We start from the raw sequence: 14,458 nt of genomic DNA, 5'->3' as shown, positions 1-14,458 counted from the left end.
GCCACGTGGCTTTGTACACTCACTCGGTCGCGACGCACGCTGGCTGCTGTGCAACGGGTTACACCTCTTTCGGGGAAAAGAGAGAGGCCGCCAATCGATCGACGCACACGGGTCAGCGACACACGCCCCTTCACCCCTTTATATAGGCACTTACACGCTGTGCATGAAATGCCGACCGAGCGCAGTTTTGATTGATTCGCTGCAAGCATTATTGACGTTCTCGATTCTTAATGTAAGCCGCTAATCGCGACTCAAATGGCTCTTCATTGACGCTTAAGTTGCCTATATCGCGCGTTGACGAAAACCTTGGTATTCGCAATTGACGCGAGCGCTCCTTAGCTTATTGTCGTTCTGCGTGACTTATGGATTTACCAGCGCGACTGGCGTGGTAGGAAGCTATTTCAGCAGATAGATCATCGTCGAGATAATGCCTCAATTCTAGCTTGAAGAAAAAACGCTTTCAACGCCAAATAACGACTTAATAATAGCATTTAGCGGCTATTCATCCCGTCGTAAAGTGTCCCCGCGGATGTTGCGTCGTAAACGTCCTTTTTCTATCCTCGACGAATCTTATGGATAGACAGAGCGCGACAATCGACCGATCACGCGCCTTGCTAATTATTTACGATTGCACGCGGAGAAAGAGAGAGAGAGAGAGAGAGAGAACGGACGCACTCCGACGTCACGAAACGCGCAGTGCCAAAAAATGTCCCTAACCTTGGGCGATTTCATCGATTGGACTTGCGCGCGGGCTTGCAGCAGGGGACGACGTACTTTCGTTCGCGACTACCGCGCGTACACAGCACCTAAAATATCCATTCATAAAAAACCACGGAGATCTTTCGATCTTTATAATTTCTTTTTATTGTCATTTTTGTCATCCTGTGCGAACACATGACTTGCATTTATGTGCATAATGAGTGGATTTTGGCCGTGCAAGTGTATTTTGAGTTGCAATGACGTGTCATATGTTTTGAACTTGAATGAAAATAGACCTTTCTCTCTCTCTCTCTCTCTCTCTCTCGCGTGCGCGTGCACTCGCATACAGTGATTTATTCATTCGGCAACTGTTACTTAATTGTTCGTGAGGGAAAATGCTAACGTTTTGTCCAGTGTCACCAAAGCATGACTTCTTCTCTTGTTTATTGAGGCATTGATTTTCAACGTTTCGCCGTTCATTTTTCTTCGTGAAACAAAAAAGGATATCGCAGCGTATCGTTACGCCAAGTTTCTTCTTTACACTTTCGACGTTAAATTCATTCCGCTGCGTTATCTTGGTAAATTTTCAAAAAATTCAATCCAATGAACGTTCGCGGCTGATCGACGTAACGTCGTGTAATTTTTCTTGTTTCTTTGTTTTCAGTTTCCACGCGTTGTCGTAAAAAATTAACAAATATAAACGATAAAACCAACGTCACACACTGCGCGCGCGATAATTGTCAAAACATCATTTAACACTCGTTAAAGAATAAGAAAGCACGATAAGATACATTAATTTCGAAGCTTCGATAAGGAACGACAGAGAAGAAAAGAAGCGTACGTAAGCGCAATACACACGCACACACTGAAAAAGGTCAGCGGCTCTTGTGCCAAGTTGGCAAATTGGCCGTTTTACAGAATGACGTCGGGAACGGGACACGAGCTACGCCGCCTTTGCTGTGGCGGGGCAGCGCGTTGGAATATACACCTGCTTTTACGTAACTACGACGATCTAAATTCAATGAGAAATGCTTCGAGCGTTATACAATTGTTGATCCACGAAAAAGCAATTACGCGCACGGTAAATAATTGGCTTTTTCGACGTCAATATTTGTTTCGATTCACCGCCGTTGACGTACAATTCGCCAATATGTGCGACGAAAAAGTGGGTCGGTGTGTGACTGCCTGTGTGTTTCTCAGAGTGTATTTGTCGTGCTCTCCTATTGTCAAGCGTGACATCAGTTTTCTCGCGCGTTTCCATTCTTTGCTCTTGCTTTTTTCACAGTTCATCTCGATCGTTCGGATTTTTATTGGCTTTAACCTTCCTTTCCATCGCGTAATTAGTCTGTACACAGACTTCTTATAGATAGAAATCCGTGTAGAGCCTAACCTGCATCTCTCGAGAAGGGGGAAGGAAAAACAAATTTTTGCTTGAAATTAAACGATTGCAACAACGATATCAGCTTATCGCTCGCACACAAGATATCGTTGGATTGATAAAATGTTATTCTCTCGGCGGCGTATAAGTGAATTTTAGCTCGATCAGGAATGACAAAAAGTAGCTGTTTGCTGCAAAAATTAAGGAATGGAGAAAATCTACCCAGGATTCTTCAGGGCAATGTCGATAGCTACCCTACGTCAAATATTTTGCATCTGACTTTATATAAGGGCAAAAACTTGTTTTTTTTTTAACTCTACGTGCCCCGACATGTATTTCAGATGAAACACGACGTAGTAATGTTTATAATTCTTGAAGGTACTCCAAATTAGAAAAAAATAAATAGTAAAATTAATTACTCGGGTACGCTTAATTTTTTCGAGCGCACCAGTTTTTGAACGCGCAATTCCAATTTTATTCGAGTGCGCGGGAAGTACTGGCTTACGTCCTGCTTTGGATTTTTTGACTCTTTACTTTTCATCATTATCGATAAACAAGAACCAAATTTTTTTCAAATATTAAAAGAATTTAACCTTCTAACTATCAAATAACAAAGGTTGCAATTCAAAAAAACATAGCTCTACTCCTATTGATCGAAAATTTCCAAATCTTCATTTTTTAATTAAAGATTTGTACAATGTATAGAGAAACCTTAGACATATTTGTTTGAAAAGAGAATCCTTTTAAAGCTAAAAATAAAGGGTTGAAAATTAATTCTATCACTTGCTTCTAATAAAATATCAAAGCTGACGTATTGATGAAGAAATTGGCTTCTTAAAATTCAATATTTTTAGCCATGTACTTTCGACATCTACTAACGAACTAATAAAAATATCTCCGTAACTAATTAATAGGTTATATTGGTAATTAGCATAAAAAGACATGTTTTTACCAACTTTGAACTCTCATAAAAAAAAATCGATGCAAAATTTGGGATTAGATATTACGAAAAGTATCTATTTACATTGTCCTGAAGATCCCTGGGTAGGATTCATTCATCTATTAATTTGTGCACCAAATTTTGTCTTTCGATTGGTTTATTTATTGGAAAATTGACGGTAGATTTAACGGCAACAGTCGCCAACTATTCCGCGCAATTTTGTTTCTCATTATACAAACGATGACTGATTAGATAAACATCAAGTGGAAATACTCGACATTCCACCGCGCGGATGTACACGCACTTACAAACTGTTCAAACATTTGCTAAAAAATTGCCTAATTTTCATACGAACTTCTCATTTCTATCGCAGCGATGTTACACAACCGAACATCAGGAATAGAATACGCGTATAATGATCACATAGAAGAGAACGTACGATAAAGAGAGCGCACGTTCCCCACGTTGAGTTTCGATTCTTTTCAGTAGCTTTTTCTTCTCTCTATTTACTGGCGAGAGAGCAGAAAGGAAAAAAAAATAGTTAGTTTCCGGGATCTAATTGTGCTAGCTTTTATCTCTCTCTCTCTCTCTCTCTCTCTCTCTCTCTCTCTCTCTCTCTCCCTCCCTCCCTCCCTCCCTCTCACCGTTGCATTCTACCCACTCGTTTTTGCACGTGCGTGGTGAATATATTCGAATCGGACGTTGATTTGCATTTTAATTAATAAGAGTTTTGGAGGTGAGCAGAAAATTACGAAAACGACTTCATTTTTTTGCGTGCAACACAAGGATCACGTCGCGATATACGCGAGAGGGAGAGGATTTTCTGCCTGTGCGCTCGCTGCACGTATATATTCGAGAGGGTTAACTTGGTAAAGTGGAAAGTGAGCTTATTACTTATTGGCGGATGCTGGCCTTTTTTTTATTTTTGTCAAACCTACTGTAGGTGTCGAAAATTAATATTCGCGTGCCCTCTGAAGCACGACCTGCTGTTGCCATGGCAATAAGCGGGAGATAAATTTATTTGGAAAAAATAAAGGTGACGGTTCGAAGGGATTTTGCGTAGGACAAAGAGAAAACTTTCGTGGAAATAAACCGAGTTGCACGACAGTGCAGTAGCGAAAGAGAGTAGCCTCGTCGTCGACGAACAATGAGAATAAAACGAGGCACAATGCGGACACACACACACCCTCATACATACATACTTACAGCCTAAAATCACACCCGGTGACCTATAAAACACGCGAGGCGCTGACAATAAACGTCGCTCCGCCCTCCCTCTCTCACTCTCTACGACGTCGTTCTATGTACACCTTTCCGAAAATCGTCGTTTTATCAATCATTATATTCTTGTCGTATACGTGCCGTTCACCTCGTCACACGCATCCGACACGTGCCAATCATTAGTTCTCTTATTCGTTGACTTCTTTTCCATGAAATTTTACATTTCATCTCGCGAAGATGGATTCTCTCTAATTCTCTTTCTTTTGTCAACGCGCGATGTAAATAAAACTGTCGCTCGCGCGCAACGCAATTCAGATTTTCCAAATTCTTGAGCTGAATTTCACTGGCAGAAGCTACGAGGCCAAGCATAAATTCGCTCATCTGAATAGCTTCGCAAGAAAAAGGAACGATCTCGCGCTTGTTTTAGTTGTTCGCGTCGCATGATCGTCGTCGCGATGATATTGCTAGTGTTTGCACGGCTGGCAAGTTACATCAGATAAGAGATCTATCTCGTTTTCGCTCGCTGGCCGGCAAAATTATCGGCTAAACTTTGGAAGCTCCCGCGTATATTGCCACGTGCGAAATTCATATGCGTCGGTATCGATGCAAACAGTTTAAAATTAGTCGGCCGCGCCAAGTGTATTAATATTATGTCAACGTTTGATTATTATTAACGAAAGGAGCAGAAACCAACGATATCGGCGTTTATTGCGCAAGACCATTTCCAGAGTATTGTTTTTTTTCTTTTCTTTCTCCCGACCTCGTTTTCGGCGCCATTCGCCGAACGAAAGGACAAAGGAAAACAGGAAGAAAAGAGAGAGAGAGAGAGTGAGAGAGAGAGAGAGAGAAGACGCACAAGTGTGCGCGACGTCAAACGACGACGACAACGTTGGTCATAATGACGAGCAGATACGCGCATGTGTTTTGACCTCTGACACACACCTGAAATTTCGGACACGATTGATCGATGCACAATCGTTTCGCGCTCTGACTCACGTGCTAATCGAACCTGCATATATATGTATAGATACTGGTATAACACCAGGTGCAATGCAGCTACTCTTTGGCAGCTTTTTTCGCTATCGTTGCGGTGTTCTTGCCTGCTTTGGACTAGTGCTACTATACGTTTGATACGTGATTTGGAAAGAAAAATGGTGCGTTATACGCGTAATGTCGTGTTCCTATTTTAATTGGGGTCTTAGCAATTTTAAGTAGTTTCTTTTTCAATACATTTTAGCGTTGAAAGCTTAACGAATACAGTCGGCCTGTCAAAGTGTATCGTGCTAAAAGTCCTGAAGAACCAATCATAACGTGAAGAGCTCAAAAGATCTCAAATCCGATAAGTCACGCCTAATTGAATATTTTCCCAGCAAAGTTCGAATTGAAGGCTTCCAATAAAAAAAAGGAGGACGAAGAGATTGTCGATTCTGTTAGCGAAGCGTCGTGTTTCCGTTCACTCTTTTTCAACGAAAAGCGCGCGCGAGAGAGAGAGAAATCTCGCGCACTCGAGCGAGCAGCGGCGCGTGCATTGATTGACTCGGTCATTGTCAATATCAAACGCGTCTAAAGCTTGACGATGAGGCACATACACGTACACAGAGACACACTCGCAACCATTGCAATTACGATCGGCTGCTGGCTGTTGTTGTTGCCGCTGCATTAGTCGTTCCGCAGAATAGTTCCGATGCGCGACTCTTCGTTGTGTCTACTTTTCGACGACGGTATTTTCACCACAGATTCTTTCTTAAGTGTGCTTGTAAAGAACTTTTTTGTTCGCTCAGTGACTTGTGCGCTTCTACTAACTAATCGTGTCGTCCAATCGTTCTCTGCCGCGATACGATTCAATTGTGCGTTACCGTTTCATTATTATCTGAAAAAAAGAAAACGCAAAAAAAAATCAGATATCACGAAGTTGTTCCAGATATTTCAATAAAAAAATAATACACAATAACAAACGGGACGCAGTTAGTCGTCATGGTAATTAACAATCAAATCGTCGCCACACGCGTAGTTCTAATCGCTTAATATACTTCTTGCCTGCCTGCGCTCTGTGACGATTAATGCTGCTATTTTTATCGCTGGCGTTTATTTCAACACCTTCATTTTTGTGCGCGAAAAAGTACAATACTTATAAAAAGGAAGGTGAACATGTAGAATATAAGGTGCACACAGCACAACAGGTTCTCTCTCTCTCTCGCTCTAAAAATGATAAAAACTTTGTCCGCCGATGCTGCTGCTGCCCAAGTTTTCTTTTATTTATTTAATTTTTTTAATTTAATTTATCCTATCCGCGATATGTTGTATATTGGAGGAAAAAAACAAATCAGAATATTTCTGTTTGAACGTCGACTTTAACGTACAGCCAATGATCGAATTTTCAGTGGCGAAATATGTCAAGGCGTTACGCCAAACACTGGCATTGTTATGCAGGTTGTCGCGGTATGCTGCTGCTGCACCTTCGACATCCTTAAAATCATACATATATACAGATAGCTACACGTCAGGTTCGACTTGCTGTACACGTAGACTCGTGCGAGCTCTGGATTTTAGATCGACTGCACTACATTCCACACCGTCTGCCTTGCCGTTTCATTGTTTATTTATTTGTTTTCGTTATCCGTTCAGAGGCTTTTGTTCCCCGAGACCATTTCATTTTCCGTCTAGCTATTTTTTTTCTTTCTTCTCGCTTTGACTCGCTTCGCGGAATGGTCTGCTGTTTTTCGATGACAAATTCTTTCGGTTGGCTCTTATGCGAACATCGAAAAAATCCTTTTGTCATTGTTGAAAGCGCGGAAAAGCAATTCGCTACAATCAACGAGAATTCTTTTTTTTTTACGAGGCTTCGAACAAATAACTCGGCTAATAAAACACACGATCCATTCCGATATAAGCCATAAAGCGTTCGGCCCTCGTGAGATGGAAATAAATAGAGTAACTTTTTTATTGCTTCCCCCTCTTTCCGACGACCAAAAAGAAGTGACTGACACACTTAACCCTGACGTCACGCGGACAACGTCCCTTTACTCTTCTGACGTAAACAAAGTGTCGACGTCGAGTTTTCACTCTGAGAAGAATCGAGCGATTGATAACAAAACACGTCACAGCAACGTAGATCGTCACTTTTTTACTTTTTTTCTTTATTTTTGACGTCAGTTGTAATCGTTGAGATTTTTCATAGAAAAAAAAACAAGAAAAACGAGAGAAGTCAGGAAAAAAAGGAACTCGCTCCATCGCGACCTTGACCTCTCCTTATACGTGCGTTCGATTTCGTGTCTGCTAAAACGTAATGCATGGCGCTCTCGCTTCCTCTCTCTCTCTCTCTCTCTCTCTCTCTCTCTCTTTCTACTTCACAGGTTTATATATCCTTTACCATCTCGCGTGTACATGAAAAAATTGTTAATTTTTCGCAACCAAAGCGAAATATTTGATAATTGCTTTTCTTTTCATGTACTATGGTGCTGACCCGAGTCGTGCAATAACATCTTCAAGTTGGGAAAAATTTTCGTGCAATTTTCCTCATTCCTCGAAAAAGAATTATGCTCTTTTCAAGCGCGCGGCCAATTGTGTTTACTTCTCTTTAGTTTAACCTCACCCGAAATAAATGACATGGTCATTTTCTAGCATAAAAAGAAAAGGAACGTACGCGAACAATTAATTAAAAAGTAACCACAGGATTTTATTTGACTTTTTTTTCCTGTCGCGTGCATAAAACACAAGAAATAATAATATAAACATACACAGGGCATTTAAATTTAATTCGATATAATCACATGAGCCTTGCAAACGAAGCATGCATATGTATATAACATAGAGAGAGAGAGAGAAAGAGAGAGAGAGAGAGAAGAGAAGAGTATGTCCTATCTTGCAGCTTGTGTGTTAACTGTGATTGAAGTGTTCACCACCAGCTTCGTAAAATCAAATCAATTTTTTTTTGACAAACTGCACGAAATACGGTTGACATTGAATTGCGAAAAAAGAACGAGATTGTCTCTTTCGATAACTTTTTCTGTCGCTATTTCCGTCGCAAGCGTGCACATGTTCCGAATAAACGAAATTAAAAAAAGAATGAATATTCGAAAGCGTGTTTCCGAAAATACTTACTCCCCGTTTCGCATCGACATTTACATTGGAAAAAAAAAGTAATACAACTTTCGCGTTCAATCGTAGAACGTAAAGAACGTTTCACCTCCGCGATGAAATTTTCACGAAGACATTAACGCAAACATATACTGATGGTCGATAAGTTAGACGAACGGTCTTGCGACAATACGACAGCAAAACTACACACCGAGACAGTCGTACATAAATTGCGCGACAGTGGCGCGAGCGAGCGAGCGAGTTAATGCAGTCGTCGTGTATATACATGCACGTAGCCGAGTATAAGGTAAAGTTAGGCGGGAGTATGCACGCGTGTGCACTGTCGTGCATACGCGTGTAAAGCAGTCACGAGTACGGCGGCAAAACGCGACTACGAGGATTATTATTAGGAGCCATTGGCGAAAACGAGGATGAGGTTCGACGAGCTTGGCACGCCAAGGAAGAGGTGCAAATCGACGCGTTTGGCCGGCGCGGATTCCGTGACAGAGGTTGTTTACGACACTCCTCGAACCCACGGAAGAGCTTTATTTATGAATGGAGCCCTCGTGCATATTCAAATTGCGAGCGCAAAGCGTGCGCGATGCATCAACGCAGCCAGACGCTCGCCGCGTCGCGCGTAACGTCGCTTTACCGCTGCACGCGCATTGTAAGTGCCTCCCAGCGTGCAAAGCGCAGTTTTTACGTAACGCGCCTGCGTTTCCGTGCATGACGTTCGAATCGATCGCAATTACGTGTACGCGCGCGGAGCGAGAGCTGGGGAAGGCTGGGGACGCGAGTTAACGAACGATAAGTTCGACAAGGTTGTCATGCGGCGCCGCTAGTAATTTGCGGCTCGCCCGCGCTAAACTTCCAAGTGCGAGCGCCCGTCTGCCACTGTACCGGCTCCCAATAGAATTTCGGTGTGCGGCGACACGTCCTCGCGACCATCTAATTTTTCGGAATCCGATGCAACAGCTTGTAGAGCTTTAGATTCTTGGCCGTCTGGCTGTAAGCTTATTCGCGAGAAAAACTCGATTCTCAGAGAGACGTTGGCAGGCACTTTGCAGCATTGCGATCCCCAAGTACCACGTAAGTCTGGTACTTTTATGATTATCCTCCCTCCAGTCCACATTTGCCAAAGAGAAATGGCTGGTGTAAAAAGGACTTTTCAAGGACTTTTCTCTTATTCAGCACTTTACTAGCTAATTGAGTCCATCGACTCAAAATTCCAGGAGAAAATCGATATAAACAATTCAATTTTTCCAAGTCACATTTGTCACGACAAATCGAGTCTTCCTTAGATTATAGAATTTCATGCACGCGAAAAAATGTTTGCGCGCAGACAAGAGAGAGGGAGAGAGAGAGAGAGAGAGAAAGAATCAACAGACGTTAAAAGTCCATTAAATCGACGCTGAAGCATTAATAACGAAGAAACCGTGACGAGGCGACGACGCCGTCGTCTGCGTGAAGGAAAAGCGGAATCTTTAAAATTCAATTTACCGACGATTAGCTTGCCAACGTAGCATATAGAGAATTTTTCTATTCCACCATGTTTTTTATTCGATCAATTTAGATGTATGTTATTCGAAAGAGTGCATTATGTTTCTTATGAGACATATCATATCTTTAATACATATAAAATTCGATCAAATTGAGTTATACGGGACTGATACCTCGAGTACTTGCGAAAATGTGCTTTTTTTAAAACAAACTTCAACTTGCACGATGAAAAATATTCCCATCGGTTTTCTATTCACGCCGTCTCACTAAGCGATATTAATAACAACGTCAAAGAGGGAGAAGGAGAGAGACAAAAAAAGAAAATCCGATCGACGTATGCACGCACCTTGATATAACGACAAAATGAAAAAAAAAAAAAACTTGGCAACTTCGGCTTTGAAAGGGGGGAAAACCGTCGGAAATACATTTTCATTTAACGTTCCAGCTTATTATTTTCCCTCTGCGATCGAAATCAATGAACACGCGCGTTTTCTAAACAAAGACGCGTTCGTTGTCAAACTTGAAACTCACCGCTCGTCGGAAGCTTTAAGCAAAATAATTTATCAAGGTTTTGTGCATCGCGCGCGCGAGTCTGTCCCCTCGAGCGTACTCTAGAGAAAGAGAGGAGGGCTGCTGCTACTGCTGGCGGTAAGTATTGATCGCCGGCTCTCTCTCCCTCTCTCTCTCTCTCTTTCTTTCTCTCTCTCTCTCTCTCTCTCTCTCTCTCTCTCTCTCTCTCTCTCTCTCTCTCTCTTCTGCATCTCCACTATACACATGAGCGACTTGCCTTCTTCTTAGCGAGAGGAAAAACCGTCTGCAGGATAAGTCAATTTTTTTTTAAACGACACCAGAGAAAGTTAATAATCCTCGTCGGCGAGTTTTTTAATTTTCCACGAGATGTTCGCACCCCTCGACCGTCCATATTTTACTTTTTTTTTCATCTCTCACCTTCATTCGCGGATTAGCTGAATAATTGTCAACGGTTCAAACGCCTTTGGCAGACGTTAAAAATCGAATTGAAACTATTCACGAGACAATGGCTACAAGCATTGCGTTACACGAATGTACAAGTTCTTTTCAATATCATCATTAAAGTTGCGTTGACGAATATTTTTTAATTTTAGAAGCGTAAAGAGGCTCGCGCGAATTAATACTTGACTATTTCGAAGACATGAAGTACGCAACGTTGAGACGGCCTCGTAAATCATCTTCTCGTGTAACTCGATGTTTATAAAGAGTTGCAATGAAACATAGTGAGCGAGCGCGCGTCCGCGCCTCCCCTGTATGTAAGACTCGTCGGCCAGAGCAAAATAAGGGAAGAGCTCTCCGCGCGCGATAAGGCTTACGCTCGAATCGTTGACAAATTGTCCTGACTGTATCGGGTTTTCAACGAATGACAAAGTGAAAACAACTACGAAGATGCGCGTCATTAAAACTTTTTTTCTCCCCCGAGAATGGCGGATGTAATATATTATCCGCGACCAGCTGAAGTAGGTCAGTTATATATCAAGGGGAATCCAAATGAAATTCTACTCTCTCTCGCTCTCTCTATCTCCTCTTTTTTCGGAATTTAAAAATTGAATCACGCTTTGCGTCTCTCTATCTGACCGAAACGTCGCATTGTAAGCTCCACACTTTATTGATTTTCGGAAAACAAGAGAACGTTACGTCAGAGCCACTTCAGTTTTCTGGAGTTGACGTGTCTCGCGACAAATTAGCAATTCACGAGATTTTCTCGCCGAAGGCTCTTTTTTTTCATTCTTTGCCGCCGCAATGTAATCAGCAAGGCTGCACTATGCGCAAAATGGCTTTCAGAAACTTGGCGCGTGGGTGTCCATTTGCCCCACCTCCCTCCGCTGCGCGTCGCGGCCGCCCGCGTGTACGCGATCCTTCGTCAGACTTCGATAATTGAACCGCCGCGACAAGAGCTAGTCGAGCCGAATGCTCTTCGCTTTTTCTTTGCGGCGACGCGCGCGACTTGCCGATGGCCAAACGAGCCTCGCCGGCACTGGCGTTTCACTCGTATATACGCGAGTCTTATGACTTTGTCGTCTTGTAACTTTAATTAGCCAAGTGGCGGCATCAGCGTGTCTTTGGCGAGACGCGCCTGGCGCTGTAGTTTCCAGCGTAATTGCATTGACGCGGAGATTCGTGACCGGGCAAGGGAGATGTTCGCGTTCCGAGGTCTGGCGATGTGGGCTTTGACCGACGAGTGTCACGCGTTACCCGAGTTATTTGCGTAATAAAAGCACACTTCTTCGTCTGTTAGAGCGCGCAACTGCTTCTTCTCGTGGCCGCGGAATTCACTTGATGAAGATCGCTAAGCGCGAACGAACGGAAAAAAGAAAGAGCGGATAAAACGTGCGAAAAATACACACACACACATACACAGCTACCGACCTAGCTTTGCGAATTAAAACTATGTTAAGCATATCTCTTTTTCTCTCGACAGTTCTGAATAACGCACGCAAGCTTTTGTACGCAAGCAAGCGTTTGCCGCTGCTGTTGCTGCCGTATTGCCCCTCTAGTCAAATTCAAAGATCTACGTAATTAACGTTTTAGAGCCAAGTTGTTTTCCTTGTTTTTTTTTTCTTTGGCGCTCGAAGCTGTTTTCAATTAAGCTTTAGAAGCTGCAAGTAGAACAAGTCCGAGAGAGAGAGAGAGAGAGAGAGAGAAATAGACGACTTATCGCCGCCGGGTAAACGGCGACTGGTTGCTCTGCGTTTGGCGCGATAACGCGGCTATTCTCGCGCGGACGCGTGCTTTTGGGCGCTCTGCGTATCGTCTGGCATGTCATGTCATTGATACCCTGCACATGCTCGACGCGCGATTGCGACTCCGAGAGCCGCGCGTGCTCGGTGGCGAAGTAATAGTCCGCGTTATATTTCGCCGTGAGCGCATTGGCTTGGCATTTCTCGACTTGGCAAATCCAATAGATGTTGTCTTCAGCCGGTCTCTCTGTCGCGCTGCTTCTCCGGGTCCTTTTGTCTTCGATGTTAACGTCGGATTACACGAGTAATGTTCACTCGTGCAACGTTCGTCGTGCGAGAGGCAATTCAAGTGCGCATCATTCGCGAGGTCAGCCGCGCACTCTCTTCGAAAATCTCGTTAGCGCTGAAAAAAAAACAGCAGCAGCCAGACGAAGACGCGAAAGCCGCAATTGTCAATTGAAACGCTCCTTTTTATCTGTCGCTCCGCAACTAAATGCGTGCGCACGCTGCAAAGAAACGACGGCGAGTTCACGCTTTCTCATTACATTTTCATGCACGACAGACCCATTTTCGTAGCTCTGGATAGCTTTACAGCTAGATCGCTCCGTAACTTTGTTATACACGTTGAATAAAGAATGACAATGACATAGTGGGAGTTGGAAGGGGAAGGCCGCTCGTTGTTATTAAAAGCACGATATACATGTCTAGCGAGAGAGACCGAGAGCCACTGCAACATCGTTGGAGATTGAAAGATCGGTTGCTTGTAAAAATTCTCTTTGACTTTTACGGCTTTGGGCTGTGACGTAAAGCTGTCGAGCTTACGCGTTTACGGTCGTAAGATGATGTTGCACGTGTCATTTCTTGACTCTCTTTGCTAAGCTTGAAAAATACATTAACAAGCAAACAATCAATTATTAGATCCAACAGTAAGCTTTAAATGAGAATGTCAATAGTGTGCTTCCCTCTCGCAAACACAATGGACATCTGCCAAATGAAAATAAAGGGAAACAGCGAGGTTGAAAATTAACAATTGAAGGGACGCGGCGGTCGATCGTGATATTCGACGAGGAACGATAAAAAGCGCCAGAAACCGCAATCTCAATCAGCAAGTGCAAAAGAAAGAGGAGAGACAGATAGCTGGCACGACGTTGCATATTAAAAGGAGCCCTCGTGGTCGGTTGCACTATTCCTTTGAAGATGCGCAGCGAAAGCTTTCGCTCGCTGCTCTTGCACGACGCGGCACAACTTACCGCTCGAGTATCCGTGGTTACTTTCCCAGGATCCAGACACGCGCGCGCGCCGAGAGCGCTTGTCGAGCGAAAAAATGAGGGGGGAGGGGGACGGCTGCCGTGCTCGTGCGTAGCTTTTCGTGCTTTGCACGTTCGCCCTCGCCGAGGGAGCGCGCCCGCGAGGCCAAGAGGTTTCATTTGCACGGCAACGGATTCGCGATTTATCCCTTCGAATTTTTCCCGGCCGAGCGCTCCGACGGTTCGTCCCGAGGAACAAATACGAACGAAGCGCCGGTCGGAACTTTTCCATGGGCTCGCTCTCCGACGATTAGTTACACGATTGTTAGCCACTTTGCGCCGGAGTGCACGCGTGCGATATCGAATGCCCTGTAAATTCTCGCGCAGCGGTTAGAATTCATGCGTCGTGTAACAAGGTTGCAAAGTTGCTGCGAAACTGCTCTACACGCCTCCTCTTTTATTCTCCGATGAAGCTTCTTTCCCCGCGCTGTTAATTTTCTAGTGGTGCTGATAAATCTCCGTCAGGTGTGTGGGCCGAGTAGTTCCTCGGAGTAGTTCTTTTTTTCCAGCTCGAGAGGTGCATAAAAAGCAAAAAAAGATACTTCGATCGGTTGTAGCGCGCAGGTGTTGAATCGCGTGACGAACGACGGCAATGGAATTCGATTAACGAAGGAGAGCGTAAATA

General features: G+C 43.6%; 1 protein-coding gene across 4 annotated transcripts in view; it reads left to right on the top strand.

The window, feature by feature from the left end:
* Positions 1–14,458, top strand: part of LOC131663620 (serine/threonine-protein phosphatase 2A 56 kDa regulatory subunit epsilon isoform) — a 35,244-nt gene that overhangs the window by 4,178 nt on the left and 16,608 nt on the right. Inside the window, exon 1 of one of the 4 annotated variants that reach the window (XM_058934113.1) lies at positions 5,936–5,959. The exons of the other annotated variants lie outside the window; for them this stretch is intronic. The gene's annotated coding sequence lies outside the window, so the exon portion shown is untranslated. Of the gene's footprint in view, positions 1–5,935; positions 5,960–14,458 lie in introns of those variants that run through there. 4 annotated transcript variants of the gene reach the window in all.

This window comes from Phymastichus coffea, unplaced genomic scaffold, assembly GCF_024137745.1.
Source record: "Phymastichus coffea isolate CEN01 unplaced genomic scaffold, Cenicafe_Pcof_1.1 PCOF00036, whole genome shotgun sequence".
Lineage (NCBI taxonomy): Eukaryota > Metazoa > Arthropoda > Insecta > Hymenoptera > Eulophidae > Phymastichus > Phymastichus coffea.
Note: the sequence above shows the minus strand (reverse complement) of the source record. Positions and strands in the feature narration are given on the sequence as shown.